Here is an 18773-nt window from a genome sequence, read left to right on the forward strand (position 1 = left end):
TAAATTACGCCATTGCTTGGATTAGTTTTTGCCTGAATTACAATTAGTGATAGACTTAGCTGTCAATATTTACAGTTATATCGAATTCCAGTTGCCCAAAACTTCTTAAAAAACGCTTAGAAACTGAAATCTCTGGCCATACAATAGATTATATTTCTATTTTGCTTCAATTCGTTACTCTGTCATACTTTAAGGTTAACGACGATGTAACATGGCCACTCTCTTACTCTAACCAAGTTATTTCAAGTTTGTAAATTAATTTTACACATTGGATGGATAAAACCTACGGATCTTTTTCCAAAAGTCACTGGATATAAACAGAAAGCCACAGGAATGGCCAGCAAAGGGGTCGAACCCGCAACCTGGGAGTTATTAGCACCACGCTCTAACCGATTGAGCTAACCGGCCACTTTTGCCCCATATCTACTCTCTTTTAATGATCTTGCTCTAATTTTGAGCCAGCTACTGACCTCTCAAAGCTTGATCTGTCCACAGTGAAAGGTAAAATACGTTGAAAGTTGACTAATTCTTAGAGAGCCCATCAAAAGCATAGGAACCAATCTTAAATGAGAATTGACAAGCTTTTTTTATATAATGAGCAATATGTTGCCACCAACCACTCTAACTTGTCACGTGATGAGCCAGTAAATTACGCCATTGCTTGGATTAGTTTTTGCATGCATTACAATTAGTGATAGACTTAGCTGTCAATATTTACAGTTATATCGAATTTCAGTTGCCCAAAACTTCTTAAAAACGCTTAGAAACTGAAATCTCTGGCCATACAATAGATTAAATTTCTATTTTGCTTCAATTCGTTACTCTGTCATACTTTAAGGTTAACGACGATGTAACATGGCCACTCTCTTACTCTAACCAAGTTATTTCAAGTTTGTAATATAATTTTACACATTGGATGGATAAAACCTACGGATCTTTTTCCAAAAGTCACTGGATGTGAACAGAAAGCCAAAGGAATGGCCAGCACGGGGGTTGAACCCGCAACCTTGGTGTTATTAGCACCAGGCTCTAACCGATTGAGCTAACCAGCCACTTTTGCCCCATATCTACTCTCTTTTAATGATCTTGCTCTAATTTTGAGCCAGCTACTGACCTCTCAAAGCTTGATCTGTCCACAGTGAAAGGTAAAATACGTTGAAAGTTGACTAATTCTTAGAGAGCCCATCAAAAGCATAGGAACCAATCTTAAATGAGAATTGACAAGTTTTTTTATATTATGAGCAATATGTTGCCACCAAACACTCTAGCTTGTCAAGTGATGAGCCAGTAAATTACGCCATTGCTTGGATTAGTTTTTGCCTGCATTACAATTAGTGATAGACTTAGCTGTCAATATTTACAGTTATATCGAATTCCAGTTGCCCAAAACTTCTTAAAAAACACTTAGAAACTGAAATCTCTGGCCATAAAATAGATTATTTTTCTATTTTGCTTCAAGTCGCTTGGATTAGTTTTGCCTGCATTACAATTAGTGATAGACTTAGCTGTCAATATTTACAGTTATATCGAATTCCAGTTGCCCAAAACTTCTTAAAAAACGCTTAGAAACTGAAATCTCTGGCCATACAATAGATTATGTTTCTATTTTGCCTCAATTCGTTACTCTGTCATACTTTAACGTTAACGACGATGTAACAAGGCCACTCTCTTACTCTAACCAAGTTATTTCAAGTTTGTAAATTAGTTTTACACATTGGATGGATAAAACCTACGGATCTTTTTCCAAAAGTCACTGGATGTGAACAGAAAGCCAAAGGAATGGCCAGCACGGGGGTCGAACCCGCAACCTTGGCGTTATTAGCACCACGCTCTAACCGATTGAGCTAACCGGCCACTTTTACCCCATATCTACTCTCTTTTAATGAACTTGCTCTAATTTTGAGCCAGCTACTGACCTCTCAAAACTTGATCTGTCCACAGTGAAAGGTAAAATACGTTGAAAGTTGACTAATTCTTAGAGAGCCCATCAAAAGCATAGGAACCAATCTTAAATGAGAATTGCCAAGCTTTTTTTATATTATGAGCAATATGTTGCCACCAACCACTCTAACTTGTCACGTGATGAGCCAGTAAATTACGCCATTGCTTGGATTAGTTTTTGCCTGCATTACAATTAGTGATAGACTTAGCTGTCAATATTTACAGTTATATCGAATTCCAGTTGCCCAAAACTTCTTAAAAAACGCTTAGAAACTGAAATCTCTGGCCATACAAAAGATTATATTTCTATTTTGCTTCAATTCGTTACTCTGTCATACTTTAAGGTTAACGACGATGTAACATGGCCACTCTCTTACTCTAACCAAGTTATTTCAAGTTTGTAAATTAATTTTACACATCGGATGGATAAAACCTACGGATCTTTTTCCAAAAGTCACTGGATGTGAACAGAAAGCCAAAGGAAAGGCCAGCACGGGGGTCGAACCCGCAACCTTGGCGGTATTAGCACCATGCTCTAACCGATTAGGCTAACCGGCCACTTTTGCCCCATATCTACTCTCTTTTAATGAACTTGCTTTAATTTTGAGCCAGCTACTGACCTCTCAAAGCTTGATCTGTCCACAGTGAAAGGTAAAATACGTTGAAAGTTGACTAATTCTTAGAGAGCCCATCAAAAGCATAGGAACCAATCTTAAATGAGAATTGACAAGCTTTTTTTATATTATGAGCAATATGTTGCAACCAACCACTCTAACTTGTCACGTGATGAGCCAGTAAATTACGCCATTGCTTGGATTAGTTTTTGCCTGCATTACAATTAGTGATAGACTTAGCTGTCAATATTTACAGTTATATCGAATTCCAGTTGCCCAAAACCTCTTAAAAAACGCTTAGAAACTGAAATCTCTGGCCAAAAAATAGATTATTTTTCTATTTTGCTTCAAGTCGCTTGGATTAGTTTTTCCTGCATTACAATTAGTGATAGACTTAGCTGTCAATATTTACAGTTATATCGAATTCCAGTTGCCCAAAACTTCTTAAAAAACGCTTAGAAACTGAAATCTCTGGCCATACAATAGATTATATTTCTATTTTGCCTCAATTCGTTACTCTGTCATACTTTAACAATAACGACGATGTAACATGGCCACTCTCTTACTCTAACCAAGTTATTTCAAGTTTGTAAATTAGTTTTACACATTGGATGGATAAAACCGACGGATCTTTTTCCAAAAGTCACTGGATGTGAACAGAAAGCCAAAGGAATGGCCAGCACGGGGGTCGAACCCGCAACCTTGGCGTTATTAGCACCACGCTCTAACCGATTGAGCTAACCGGCCACTATTACCCCATATCTACTCTCTTTTAATGAACTTGCTCTAATTTTGAGCCAGCTACTGACCTCTCAAAGCTTGATCTGTCCACAGTGAAAGGTAAAATACGTTGAAAGTTGACTAATTCTTAGAGAGCCCATCAAAAGCATAGGAACCAATCTTAAATGAGAATTGACAAGCTTTTTTTATATTATGAGCAATATGTTGCCACGAACCACTCTAACTTGTCACGTGATGAGCCAGTAAATTACGCCATTGCTTGGATTAGTTTTTGCCTGCATTACAATTAGTGATAGACTTAGCTGTCAATATTTACAGTTATATCAAATTCCAGTTGCCCAAAACTTCTTAAAAACCGCTTAGAAACTGAAATCTCTGGCCATACAATAGATTATATTTCTATTTTGCTTCAAGTTGCTTGGATTAGTTTTGCCTGCATTACAATTAGTGATAGACTTAGCTGTCAATATTTACAGTTATATCGAATTCCAGTTGCCCAAAACTTCTTAAAAAACACTTAGAAACTGAAATCTCTGGCCATAAAATAGATTATTTTTCTATTTTGCTTCAAGTCGCTTGGAATAGTTTTGCCTGCATTACAATTAGTGATAGACTTAGCTGTCAATATTTACAGTTATATCGAATTCCAGTTGCCCAAAACTTCTTAAAAAACGCTTAGAAACTGAAATCTCTGGCCATACAATTGATTATATTTCTATTTTGCTTCAATTCGTTACTCTGTCATACTTTAAGGTTAACGACGATGTAACATGGCCACTCTCTTACTCTAACCAAGTTATTTCAAGTTTGTAAATTCATTTTACACATCGGATGGATAAAACCTACGGATCTTTTTCCAAAAGTCACAGGATGTGAACAGAAAGCCAAAGGAATGGCCAGAATGGGGGCCAAACCCGCAACCTTGGCGTTATTAGCAACACGCTCTAACCGATTGAGCTAACCGGCCTCATTTGCCCCATATCTACTTTCTTGTAATGATCTTGCTCTAATTTTGAGCCAGCTACTGACCTCTCAAAGCTTGATCTGTCCACAGTGAAAGGTAAAATACGTTGAAAGTTGACTAATTCTTAGAGAGCCCATCAAAAGCATAGGAACCTATCTTAAATGAGAATTGACAAGCTTTTTTTTATATTATGAGCAATATGTTGCCACCAACCACTCTAACTTGTCACGTGATGAGCCAGTAAATTACGCCATTGCTTGGATTAGTTTTTGCCTGCATTACAATTAGTGATAGACTTAGCTGTCAATATTTACAGTTATATCGAATTCCAGTTGCCCAAAACTTCTTCAAAAACGCTTAGAAAAAGAAATCTCTGGCCATACAATAGATTTAATTTCTATTTTGCTTCAATTCGTTACTCTGTCATACTTTAAGGTTAACGACGATGTAACATGGCCACTCTCTTACTCTAACCAAGTTATTTTAGGTTTGTAAATTAATTTTACACATTGGATGGATAAAACCTACGGATCTTTTTCCAAAAGTCACTGGATGTGAACAGAAAGCCAAAGGAATGGCCAGCACAGGGGTCGAACCCGCAACCTTAGCGTTATTAGCAACACGCTCTAACCGATTGAGCTAACCGGCCACTTTTGCCCCATATCTACTCTCTTTTAATGATCTTGCTCTAATTTTGAGCCAGCTACTGACCTCTCAAAGCTTGATCTGTCCACAGTGAAAGGTAAAATACGTTGAAAGTTGACTAATTCTTAGAGAGCCCATCAAAAGCATAGGAACCAATCTTAAATGAGAATTGACAAGCTTATTTTATATTATGAGCAATATGTTGCCACCAACCACTCTAACTTGTCACGTGATGAGCCAGTAAATTACGCCATTGCTTGGATTAGTTTTTGCCTGCATTACAATTAGTGACAGACTTAGCTGTAAATATTTACAGTTATATCGAATTCCAGTTGCCCAAAACTTCTTAAAAAACGCTTAGAAACTGAAATCTCTGGCCATACAATAGATTATATTTCTATTTTGCTTCAATTCGTTACTCTGTCATACTTTAAGGTTAACGACGATGTAACATGGCCACTCTCTTACTCTAACCAAGTTATTTCAAGTTTGTAAATTAATTTTACACATTGGATGGATAAAACCTACGGATCTTTTTCCAAAAGTCACTGGATGTGAACAGAAAGCCATAGGAATGGCCAGCACGGGAGTCGAACCCGCAACCTTGGTGTTATTAGCACCACGCTCTAACCGATTGAGCTAACCGGCCACTTTTGCCCCATATCTACTCTCTTTTAATGATCTTGCTCTAATTTTGAGCCAGCTACTGACCTCTCAAAGCTTGATCTGTCCACAGTGAAAGGTAAATTACGTTGAAAGTTGACTAATTCTTAGAGAGCCCATCAAAAGCATAGGAACCAATCTTAAATGAGAATTGACAAGCTTTTTTTATATTATGAGCAATATGTTGCCACCAACCACTCTAACTTGTCACGTGATGAGCCAGTAAATTACGCCATTGCTTGGATTAGTTTTTGCCTGCATTACAATTAGTGATAGACTTAGCTGTCAATATTTACAGTTATATCGAATTCCAGTTGCCCAAAACTTCTTAAAAAACGCTTAGAAACTGAAATCTCTGGCCATACAATAGATTATATTTCTATTTTGCTTCAATTCGTTACTCTGTCATACTTTAAGGTTAACGACGATGTAACATGGCCACTCTCTTACTCTAACCAAGTTATTTCAAGTTTGTAAATTAATTTTACACATCGGATGGATAAAACCTACGGATCTTTTTCCAAAAGTCACTGGATGTGAACAGAAAGCCAAAGGAAAGGCCAGCACAGGGAGCGAACCCGCAACCTTGGCGTTATTAGCACCATGCTCTAACCGATTAGGCTAACCGGCCACTTTTGCCCCATATCTACTCTCTTTTAATGAACTTGCTTTAATTTTGAGCCAGCTACTGACCTCTCAAAGCTTGATCTGTCCACAGTGAAAGGTAAAATACGTTGAAAGTTGACTAATTCTTAGAGAGCCCATCAAAAGCATAGGAACCAATCTTAAATGAGAATTGACAAGCTTTTTTTATATTATGAGCAATATGTTGCCACCAACCACTCTAACTTGTCACGTGATGAGCCAGTAAATTACGCCATTGCTTGGATTAGTTTTTGCCTGCATTACAATTAGTGACAGACTTAGCTGTAAATATTTACAGTTATATCGAATTCCAGTTGCCCAAAACTTCTTAAAAAACGCTTAGAAACTGAAATCTCTGGCCATACAATAGATTATATTTCTATTTTGCTTCAATTTGTTACTCTGTCATACTTTAAGGTTAACGACGATGTAACATGGCCACTCTCTTACTCTAACCAAGTTATTTCAAGTTTGCAAATTAATTTTACACATCGGATGGATAAAACCTACGGATCTTTTTCCAAAAGTCACTGGATGTGAACAGAAAGCCAAAGGAAAGGCCATCACGGGGGTCGAACCCGCAACCTTGGCGTTATTAGCACCATGCTCTAACCGATTAGGCTAACCAGCCACTTTTGCCCCATATCTACTCTCATTTAATGAACTTGCTTTAATTTTGAGCCAGCTACTGACCTCTCAAAGCTTGATCTGTCCACAGTGAAAGGTAAAATACGTTGAAAGTTGACTAATTCTTAGAGAGCCCATCAAAAGCATAGGAACCAATCTTAAATGAGAATTGACAAGCTTTTTTTATATTATGAGCAATATGTTGCCACCAACCACTCTAACTTGTCACGTGATGAGCCAGTAAATTACGCCATTGCTTGGATTAGTTTTTGCCTGCATTACAATTAGTGATAGACTTAGCTGTCAATATTTACAGTTATATCGAATTTCAGTTGCCCAAAACTTCTTAAAAAACGCTTAGAAACTGAAATCTCTGGCCATACAATAGATTATATTTCTATTTTGCTTCAATTCGTTACTCTGTCATACTTTAAGGTTAACGACGATGTAACATGGCCACTCTCTTACTCTAACCAAGTTATTTCAAGTTTGTAAATTAATTTTACACATTGGATGGATAAAACCTACGGATCTTTTTCCAAAAGTCACTGGATGTGAACAGAAAGCCATAGGAATGGCCAGCACGGGAGTCGAACCCGCAACCTTGGTGTTATTAGCACCACGCTCTAACCGATTGAGCTAACCGGCCACTTTTACCCCATATCTACTCTCTTTTAATGATCTTGCTCTAATTTTGAGCCAGCTACTGACCTCTCAAAGCTTGATCTGTCCACAGTGAAAGGTAAATTACGTTGAAAGTTGACTAATTCTTAGAGAGCCCATCAAAAGCATAGGAACCAATCTTAAATGAGAATTGACAAGCTTTTTTTATATTATGAGCAATATGTTGCCACCAACCACTCTAACTTGTCACGTGATGAGCCAGTAAATTACGCCATTGCTTGGATTAGTTTTTGCCTGCATTACAATTAGTGATAGACTTAGCTGTCAATATTTACAGTTATATCGAATTCCAGTTGCCCAAAACTTCTTAAAAAACGCTTAGAAACTGAAATCTCTGGCCATACAATAGATTATATTTCTATTTTGCTTCAATTCGTTACTCTGTCATACATTAAGGTTAACGACGATGTAACATGGCCACTCTCTTACTCTAACCAAGTTATTTCAAGTTTGTAAATTAATTTTACACATCGGATGGATAAAACCTACGGATCTTTTTCCAAAAGTCACTGGATGTGAACAGAAAGCCAAAGGAAAGGCCAGCACGGGGGTCGAACCCGCAACCTTGGCGTTATTAGCACCATGCTCTAACCGATTAGGCTAACCGGCCACTTTTGCCCTATATCTACTCTCTTTTAATGAACTTGCTTTAATTTTGAGCCAGCTACTGACCTCTCAAAGCTTGATCTGTCCACAGTGAAAGGTAAAATACGTTGAAAGTTGACTAATTCTTAGAGAGCCCATCAAAAGCATAGGAACCAATCTTAAATGAGAATTGACAAGCTTTTTTTATATTATGAGCAATATGTTGCCACCAACCACTCTAACTTGTCACGTGATGAGCCAGTAAATTACGCCATTGCTTGGATTAGTTTTTGCCTGCATTACAATTAGTGATAGACTTAGCTGTCAATATTTACAGTTATATCGAATTCCAGTTGCCCAAAACTTCTTAAAAAACGCTTAGAAACTGAAATCTCTGGCCATACAATAGATTATATTTCTATTTTGCTTCAATTCGTTACTCTGTCATACTTTAAGGTTAACGACGATGTAACATGGCCACTCTCTTACTCTAACCAAGTTATTTCAAGTTTGTAAATTAATTTTACACATCGGATGGATAAAACCTACGGATCTTTTTCCAAAAGTCACTGGATGTGAACAGAAAGCCAAAGGAAAGGCCAGCACGGGGGTCGAACCCGCAACCTTGGCGTTATTAGCACCATGCTCTAACCGATTAGGCTAACCGGCCAATTTTGCCCCATATCTACTCTCTTATAATGAACTTGATTTAATTTTGAGCCAGCTACTGACCTCTCAAAGCTTGATCTGTCCACAGTGAAAGGTAAAATACGTTGAAAGTTGACTAATTCTTAGAGAGCCCATCAAAAGCATAGGAACCAATCTTTAATGAGAATTGACAAGCTTTTTTTATATTATGAGCAATATGTTGCCACCAACCACTCTAACTTGTCACGTGATGAGCCAGTAAATTACGCCATTGCTTGGATTAGTTTTTGCCTGCATTACAATTAGTGACAGACTTAGCTGTAAATATTTACAGTTATATCGAATTCCAGTTGCCCAAAACTTCTTAAAAAACGCTTAGAAACTGAAATCTCTGGCCATACAATAGATTATATTTCTATTTTGCTTCAATTTGTTACTCTGTCATACTTTAAGGTTAACGACGATGTAACATGGCCACTCTCTTACTCTAACCAAGTTATTTCAAGTTTGCAAATTAATTTTACACATCGGATGGATAAAACCTACGGATCTTTTTCCAAAAGTCACTGGATGTGAACAGAAAGCCAAAGGAAAGGCCATCACGGGGGTCGAACCCGCAACCTTGGCGTTATTAGCACCATGCTCTAACCGATTAGGCTAACCAGCCACTTTTGCCCCATATCTACTCTCATTTAATGAACTTGCTTTAATTTTGAGCCAGCTACTGACCTCTCAAAGCTTGATCTGTCCACAGTGAAAGGTAAAATACGTTGAAAGTTGACTAATTCTTAGAGAGCCCATCAAAAGCATAGGAACCAATCTTAAATGAGAATTGACAAGCTTTTTTTATATTATGAGCAATATGTTGCCACCAACCACTCTAACTTGTCACGTGATGAGCCAGTAAATTACGCCATTGCTTGGATTAGTTTTTGCCTGCATTACAATTAGTGATAGACTTAGCTGTCAATATTTACAGTTATATCGAATTTCAGTTGCCCAAAACTTCTTAAAAAACGCTTAGAAACTGAAATCTCTGGCCATACAATAGATTATATTTCTATTTTGCTTCAATTCGTTACTCTGTCATACTTTAAGGTTAACGACGATGTAACATGGCCACTCTCTTACTCTAACCAAGTTATTTCAAGTTTGTAAATTAATTTTACACATTGGATGGATAAAACCTACGGGTCTTTTTCCAAAAGTCACTGGATGTGAACAGAAAGCCATAGGAATGGCCAGCACGGGAGTCGAACCCGCAACCTTGGTGTTATTAGCACCACGCTCTAACCGATTGAGCTAACCGGCCACTTTTGCCCCATATCTACTCTCTTTTAATGATCTTGCTCTAATTTTGAGCCAGCTACTGACCTCTCAAAGCTTGATCTGTCCACAGTGAAAGGTAAATTACGTTGAAAGTTGACTAATTCTTAGAGAGCCCATCAAAAGCATAGGAACCAATCTTAAATGAGAATTGACAAGCTTTTTTATATTATGAGCAATATGTTGCCACCAACCACTCTAACTTGTCACGTGATGAGCCAGTAAATTACGCCATTGCTTGGATTAGTTTTTGCCTGCATTACAATTAGTGATAGACTTAGCTGTCAATATTTACAGTTATATCGAATTCCAGTTGCCCAAAACTTCTTAAAAAACGCTTAGAAACTGAAATCTCTGGCCATACAATAGATTATATTTCTATTTTGCTTCAATTCGTTACTCTGTCATACTTTAAGGTTAACGACGATGTAACATGGCCACTCTCTTACTCTAACCAAGTTATTTCAAGTTTGTAAATTAATTTTACACATCGGATGGATAAAACCTACGGATCTTTTTCCAAAAGTCACTGGATGTGAACAGAAAGCCAAAGGAAAGGCCAGCACGGGGGTCGAACCCGCAACCTTGGCGTTATTAGCACCATGCTCTAACCGATTAGGCTAACCGGCCACTTTTGCCCTATATCTACTCTCTTTTAATGAACTTGCTTTAATTTTTAGCCAGCTACTGACCTCTCAAAGCTTGATCTGTCCACAGTGAAAGGTAAAATACGTTGAAAGTTGACTAATTCTTAGAGAGCCCATCAAAAGCATAGGAACCAATCTTAAATGAGAATTGACAAGCTTTTTTTATATTATGAGCAATATGTTGCCACCAACCACTCTAACTTGTCACGTGATGAGCCAGTAAATTACGCCATTGCTTGGATTAGTTTTTGCCTGCATTACAATTAGTGACAGACTTAGCTGTAAATATTTACAGTTATATCGAATTCCAGTTGCCCAAAACTTCTTAAAAAACGCTTAGAAACTGAAATCTCTGGCCATACAATAGATTATATTTCTATTTTGCTTCAATTTGTTACTCTGTCATACTTTAAGGTTAACGACGATGTAACATGGCCACTCTCTTACTATAACAAAGTTATTTCAAGTTTGCAAATTAATTTTACACATCGGATGGATAAAACCTACGGATCTTTTTCCAAAAGTCACTGGATGTGAACAGAAAGCCAAAGGAATGGCGAGCACAGGGGTCGAACCCGTAACCTTGGCGTTATTAGCACCACGCTCTAACCGATTGAGCTAACCGGCCACTTTTGACCCATATCTACTCTCTTTTAATGATCTTGCTTTAATTTTGAGCCAGCTACTGACCTCTCAAAGCTTGATCTGTCCACAGTGAAAGGTAAAATACGTTGAAAGTTGACTAATTCTTAGAGAGCCCATCAAAAGCATAGGAACCAATCTTAAATGAGAATTGACAAGCTTTTTTTATATTATGAGCAATATGTTGCCACCAACCACTCTAACTTGTCACGTGATGAGCCAGTAAATTACGCCATTGCTTGGATTAGTTTTTGCCTGCATTACAATTAGTGATAGACTTAGCTGTCAATATTTACAGTTATATCGAATTCCAGTTGCCCAAAACTTCTTAAAAAACGCTTAGAAACTGAAATCTCTGGCCATACAATAGATTATATTTCTATTTTGCTTCAATTCGTTACTCTGTCATACTTTAAGGTTAACGACGATGTAACATGGCCACTCTCTTACTCTAACCAAGTTATTTCAAGTTTGTAAATTAATTTTACACATCGGATGGATAAAACCTACGGATCTTTTTCCAAAAGTCACTGGATGTGAACAGAAAGCCAAAGGAAAGGCCAGCACGGGGGTCGAACCCGCAACCTTGGCGTTATTAGCACCATGCTCTAACCGATTAGGCTAACCAGCCACTTTTGCCCCATATCTACTCTCTTTTAATGAACTTGCTTTAATTTTGAGCCAGCTACTGACCTCTCAAAGCTTGATCTGTCCACAGTGAAAGGTAAAATACGTTGAAAGTTGACTAATTCTTAGAGAGCCCATCAAAAGCATAGGAACCAATCTTAAATGAGAATTGACAAGCTTTTTTTATATTATGAGCAATATGTTGCCACCAACCACTCTAACTTGTCACGTGATGAGCCAGTAAATTACGCCATTGCTTGGATTAGTTTTTGCCTGCATTACAATTAGTGACAGACTTAGCTGTAAATATTTACAGTTATATCGAATTCCAGTTGCCCAAAACTTCTTAAAAAACGCTTAGAAACTGAAATCTCTGGCCATACAATAGATTATATTTCTATTTTGCTTCAATTTGTTACTCTGTCATACTTTAAGGTTAACGACGATGTAACATGGCCACTCTCTTACTCTAACCAAGTTATTTCAAGTTTGCAAATAATTTTACACATCGGATGGATAAAACCTACAGATCTTTTTCCAAAAGTCACTGGATGTGAACAGAAAGCCAAAGGAATGGCGAGCACAGGGGTCGAACCCGCAACCTTGGCGTTATTAGCACCATGCTCTAACCGATTGAGCTAACCGGCCACTTTTGTCCCATATCTACTCTCTTTTAATGATCTTGCTTTAATTTTGAGCCAGCTACTGACCTCTCAAAGCTTGATCTGTCCACAGTGAAAGGTAAAATACGTTGAAAGTTGACTAATTCTTAGAGAGCCCATCAAAAGCATAGGAACCAATCTTAAATGAGAATTGACAAGCTTTTTTTATATTATGAGCAATATGTTGCCACCAACCACTCTAACTTGTCACGTGATGAGCCAGTAAATTACGCCATTGCTTGGATTAGTTTTTGCCTGCATTACAATTAGTGATATACTTAGCTGTCAATATTTACAGTTATATCGAATTCCAGTTGCCCAAAACTTCTTAAAAAACGCTTAGAAACTGAAATCTCTGGCCATACAATAGATTATATTTCTATTTTGCTTCAATTCATTACTCTGTCATACTTTAAGGTTAACGACGATGTAACATGGCCACTCTCTTACTCTAACCAAGTTATTTCAAGTTTGTAAATTAATTTTACACATTGGATGGATAAAACCTACGGATCTTTTTCCAAAAGTCACTGGCTGTGAACAGAAAGCGAAGGGAATGGCCAGCATGGGGGTCGAACCCGCAACCTTGGCGTTATTAGCACCACGCTCTAACCGATTGAGCTAACCGGCCACTTTTGCCCCATCTCTACTCTCTTTTAATGAACTTGCTCTAATTTTGAGCCAGCTACTGACCTCTCAAAGCTTGATCTGTCCACAGTGAAAGGTAAAATACGTTGAAAGTTGACTAATTCTTAGAGAGCCCATCAAAAGCATAGGAACCAATCTTAAATGAGAATTGACAAGCTTTTTTTATATTATGAGCAATATGTTGCCACCAACCACTCTAACTTGTCACGTGATGAGCCAGTAAATTACGCCATTGCTTGGATTAGTTTTTGCCTGCATTACAATTAGTGATAGACTTAGCTGTCAATATTTACAGTTATATCGAATTTCAGTTTCCCAAAACTTCTTAAAAAACGCTTAGAAACTGAAATCTCTGGCCATACAATAGATTATATTTCTATTTTGCTTCAATTCGTTACTCTGTCATACTTTAAGGTTAACGACGATGTAACATGGCCACTCTCTTACTCTAACCAAGTTATTTCAAGTTTGTAAATTAATTTTACACATTGGATGGATAAAACCTACGGGTCTTTTTCCAAAAGTCACTGGATGTGAACAGAAAGCCATAGGAATGGCCAGCACGGGAGTCGAACCCGCAACCTTGGTGTTATTAGCACCACGCTCTAACCGATTGAGCTAACCGGCCACTTTTGCCCCATATCTACTCTCTTTTAATGATCTTGCTCTAATTTTGAGCCAGCTACTGACCTCTCAAAGCTTGATCTGTCCACAGTGAAAGGTAAATTACGTTGAAAGTTGACTAATTCTTAGAGAGCCCATCAAAAGCATAGGAACCAATCTTAAATGAGAATTGACAAGCTTTTTTATATTATGAGCAATATGTTGCCACCAACCACTCTAACTTGTCACGTGATGAGCCAGTAAATTACGCCATTGCTTGGATTAGTTTTTGCCTGCATTACAATTAGTGATAGACTTAGCTGTCAATATTTACAGTTATATCGAATTCCAGTTGCCCAAAACTTCTTAAAAAACGCTTAGAAACTGAAATCTCTGGCCATACAATAGATTATATTTCTATTTTGCTTCAATTCGTTACTCTGTCATACTTTAAGGTTAACGACGATGTAACATGGCCACTCTCTTACTCTAACCAAGTTATTTCAAGTTTGTAAATTAATTTTACACATCGGATGGATAAAACCTACGGATCTTTTTCCAAAAGTCACTGGATGTGAACAGAAAGCCAAAGGAAAGGCCAGCACGGGGGTCGAACCCGCAACCTTGGCGTTATTAGCACCATGCTCTAACCGATTAGGCTAACCGGCCACTTTTGCCCTATATCTACTCTCTTTTAATGAACTTGCTTTAATTTTGAGCCAGCTACTGACCTCTCAAAGCTTGATCTGTCCACAGTGAAAGGTAAAATACGTTGAAAGTTGACTAATTCTTAGAGAGCCCATCAAAAGCATAGGAACCAATCTTAAATGAGAATTGACAAGCTTTTTTTATATTATGAGCAATATGTTGCCACCAACCACTCTAACTTGTCACGTGATGAGCCAGTAAATTACGCCATTGCTTGGATTAGTTTTTGCCTGCATTACAATTAGTGACAGACTTAGCTGTAAATATTTACAGTTATATCGAATTCCAGTTGCCCAAAACTTCTTAAAAAACGCTTAGAAACTGAAATCTCTGGCCATACAATAGATTATATTTCTATTTTGCTTCAATTTGTTACTCTGTCATACTTTAAGGTTAACGACGATGTAACATGGCCACTCTCTTACTCTAACCAAGTTATTTCAAGTTTGCAAATTAATTTTACACATCGGATGGATAAAACCTACGGATCTTTTTCCAAAAGTCACTGGATGTGAACAGAAAGCCAAAGGAATGGCGAGCACAGGGGTCGAACCCGTAACCTTGGCGTTATTAGCACCACGCTCTAACCGATTGAGCTAACCGGCCACTTTTGACCCATATCTACTCTCTTTTAATGATCTTGCTTTAATTTTGAGCCAGCTACTGACCTCTCAAAGCTTGATCTGTCCACAGTGAAAGGTAAAATACGTTGAAAGTTGACTAATTCTTAGAGAGCCCATCAAAAGCATAGGAACCAATCTTAAATGAGAATTGACAAGCTTTTTTTATATTATGAGCAATATGTTGCCACCAACCACTCTAACTTGTCACGTGATGAGCCAGTAAATTACGCCATTGCTTGGATTAGTTTTTGCCTGCATTACAATTAGTGATAGACTTAGCTGTCAATATTTACAGTTATATCGAATTCCAGTTGCCCAAAACTTCTTAAAAAACGCTTAGAAACTGAAATCTCTGGCCATACAATAGATTATATTTCTATTTTGCTTCAATTCGTTACTCTGTCATACTTTAAGGTTAACGACGATGTAACATGGCCACTCTCTTACTCTAACCAAGTTATTTCAAGTTTGTAAATTAATTTTACACATCGGATGGATAAAACCTACGGATCTTTTTCCAAAAGTCACTGGATGTGAACAGAAAGCCAAAGGAAAGGCCAGCACGGGGGTCGAACCCGCAACCTTGGCGTTATTAGCACCATGCTCTAACTGATTAGGCTAACCGGCCAATTTTGCCCCATATCTACTCTCTTATAATGAACTTGATTTAATTTTGAGCCAGCTACTGACCTCTCAAAGCTTGATCTGTCCACAGTGAAAGGTAAAATACGTTGAAAGTTGACTAATTCTTAGAGAGCCCATCAAAAGCATAGGAACCAATCTTAAATGAGAATTGACAAGCTTTTTTTATATTATGAGCAATATGTTGCCACCAACCACTCTAACTTGTCACGTGATGAGCCAGTAAATTATGCCATTGCTTGGATTAGTTTTTGCCTGCATTACAATTAGTGACAGACTTAGCTGTAAATATTTACAGTTATATCGAATTCCAGTTGCCCAAAACTTCTTAAAAAACGCTTAGAAACTGAAATCTCTGGCCATACAATAGATTATATTTCTATTTTGCTTCAATTTGTTACTCTGTCATACTTTAAGGTTAACGACGATGTAACATGGCCACTCTCTTACTCTAACCAAGTTATTTCAAGTTTGCAAATTAATTTTACACATCGGATGGATAAAACCTACGGATCTTTTTCCAAAAGTCACTGGATGTGAACAGAAAGCCAAAGGAAAGGCCATCACGGGGGTCGAACCCGCAACCTTGGCGTTATTAGCACCATGCTCTAACCGATTAGGCTAACCAGCCACTTTTGCCCCATATCTACTCTCATTTAATGAACTTGCTTTAATTTTGAGCCAGCTACTGACCTCTCAAAGCTTGATCTGTCCACAGTGAAAGGTAAAATACGTTGAAAGTTGACTAATTCTTAGAGAGCCCATCAAAAGCATAGGAACCAATCTTAAATGAGAATTGACAAGCTTTTTTTATATTATGAGCAATATGTTGCCACCAACCACTCTAACTTGTCACGTGATGAGCCAGTAAATTACGCCATTGCTTGGATTAGTTTTTGCCTGCATTACAATTAGTGATAGACTTAGCTGTCAATATTTACAGTTATATCGAATTTCAGTTGCCCAAAACTTCTTAAAAAACGCTTAGAAACTGAAATCTCTGGCCATACAATAGATTATATTTCTATTTTGCTTCAATTCGTTACTCTGTCATACTTTAAGGTTAACGACGATGTAACATGGCCACTCTCTTACTCTAACCAAGTTATTTCAAGTTTGTAAATTAATTTTACACATTGGATGGATAAAACCTACGGGTCTTTTTCCAAAAGTCACTGGATGTGAACAGAAAGCCATAGGAATGGCCAGCACGGGAGTCGAACCCGCAACCTTGGTGTTATTAGCACCACGCTCTAACCGATTGAGCTAACCGGCCACTTTTGCCCCATATCTACTCTCTTTTAATGATCTTGCTCTAATTTTGAGCCAGCTACTGACCTCTCAAAGCTTGATCTGTCCACAGTGAAAGGTAAATTACGTTGAAAGTTGACTAATTCTTAGAGAGCCCATCAAAAGCATAGGAACCAATCTTAAATGAGAATTGACAAGCTTTTTTATATTATGAGCAATATGTTGCCACCAACCACTCTAACTTGTCACGTGATGAGCCAGTAAATTACGCCATTGCTTGGATTAGTTTTTGCCTGCATTACAATTAGTGATAGACTTAGCTGTCAATATTTACAGTTATATCGAATTCCAGTTGCCCAAAACTTCTTAAAAAACGCTTAGAAACTGAAATCTCTGGCCATACAATAGATTATATTTCTATTTTGCTTCAATTCGTTACTCTGTCATACTTTAAGGTTAACGACGATGTAACATGGCCACTCTCTTACTCTAACCAAGTTATTTCAAGTTTGTAAATTAATTTTACACATCGGATGGATAAAACCTACGGATCTTTTTCCAAAAGTCACTGGATGTGAACAGAAAGCCAAAGGAAAGGCCAGCACGGGGGTCGAACCCGCAACCTTGGCGTTATTAGCACCATGCTCTAACCGATTAGGCTAACCGGCCACTTTTGCCCTATATCTACTCTCTTTTAATGAACTTGCTTTAATTTTGAGCCAGCTACTGACCTCTCAAAGCTTGATCTGTCCACAGTGAAAGGTAAAATACGTTGAAAGTTGACTAATTCTTAGAGAGCCCATCAAAAGCATAGGAACCAATCTTAAATGAGAATTGACAAGCTTTTTTTATATTATGAGCAATATGTTGCCACCAACCACTCTAACTTGTCACGTGATGAGCCAGTAAATTACGCCATTGCTTGGATTAGTTTTTGCCTGCATTACAATTAGTGACAGACTTAGCTGTAAATATTTACAGTTATATCGAATTCCAGTTGCCCAAAACTTCTTAAAAAACGCTTAGAAACTGAAATCTCTGGCCATACAATAGATTATATTTCTATTTTGCTTCAATTTGTTACTCTGTCATACTTTAAGGTTAACGACGATGTAACATGGCCACTCTCTTACTCTAACCAAGTTATTTCAAGTTTGCAAATTAATTTTACACATCGGATGGATAAAACCTACGGATCTTTTTCCAAAAGTCACTGGATGTGAACAGAAAGCCAAAGGAATGGCGAGCACAGGGGTCGAACCCGTAACCTTGGCGTTATTAGCACCACGCTCTAACCGATTGAGCTAACCGGCCACTTTTGACCCATATCTACTCTCTTTTAATGATCTTGCTTTAATTTTGAGCCAGCTACTGACCTCTCAAAGCTTGATCTGTCCACAGTGAAAGGTAAAATACGTTGAAAGTTGACTAATTCTTAGAGAGCCCATCAAAAGCATAGGAACCAATCTTAAATGAGAATTGACAAGCTTTTTTTATATTATGAGCAATATGTTGCCACCAACCACTCTAACTTGTCACGTGATGAGCCAGTAAATTACGCCATTGCTTGGATTAGTTTTTGCCTGCATTACAATTAGTGATAGACTTAGCTGTCAATATTTACAGTTATATCGAAT

At 37.7% G+C, this 18773-nt stretch overlaps 7 non-coding genes across 7 annotated transcripts; all 7 read right to left on the reverse strand.

The window, feature by feature from the left end:
• Window positions 1-1780: 1780 nt before the first annotated feature.
• TRNAI-AAU (transfer RNA isoleucine (anticodon AAU)) lies at window positions 1781-1854 on the reverse strand. Its single transcript has one exon. It is a non-coding gene; the product is annotated as a tRNA-Ile (tRNA).
• Window positions 1855-3228: 1374 nt separating this feature from the next.
• On the reverse strand, window positions 3229-3302 carry TRNAI-AAU (transfer RNA isoleucine (anticodon AAU)). The gene has a single exon. It is a non-coding gene; the product is annotated as a tRNA-Ile (tRNA).
• Window positions 3303-5480: 2178 nt separating this feature from the next.
• On the reverse strand, window positions 5481-5554 carry TRNAI-AAU (transfer RNA isoleucine (anticodon AAU)). The gene has a single exon. It is a non-coding gene; the product is annotated as a tRNA-Ile (tRNA).
• A 1861-nt stretch (window positions 5555-7415) lies between these two features.
• On the reverse strand, window positions 7416-7489 carry TRNAI-AAU (transfer RNA isoleucine (anticodon AAU)). Its single transcript has one exon. It is a non-coding gene; the product is annotated as a tRNA-Ile (tRNA).
• Window positions 7490-9995: 2506 nt separating this feature from the next.
• On the reverse strand, window positions 9996-10069 carry TRNAI-AAU (transfer RNA isoleucine (anticodon AAU)). Its single transcript has one exon. It is a non-coding gene; the product is annotated as a tRNA-Ile (tRNA).
• Window positions 10070-13863: 3794 nt separating this feature from the next.
• TRNAI-AAU (transfer RNA isoleucine (anticodon AAU)) lies at window positions 13864-13937 on the reverse strand. Its single transcript has one exon. It is a non-coding gene; the product is annotated as a tRNA-Ile (tRNA).
• Window positions 13938-17087: 3150 nt separating this feature from the next.
• Window positions 17088-17161, reverse strand: TRNAI-AAU (transfer RNA isoleucine (anticodon AAU)). Its single transcript has one exon. It is a non-coding gene; the product is annotated as a tRNA-Ile (tRNA).
• Window positions 17162-18773: the final 1612 nt, after the last annotated feature.

The sequence above is a fragment of the Anomaloglossus baeobatrachus genome, chromosome 4 (assembly GCF_048569485.1).
Source record: "Anomaloglossus baeobatrachus isolate aAnoBae1 chromosome 4, aAnoBae1.hap1, whole genome shotgun sequence".
Lineage (NCBI taxonomy): Eukaryota > Metazoa > Chordata > Amphibia > Anura > Aromobatidae > Anomaloglossus > Anomaloglossus baeobatrachus.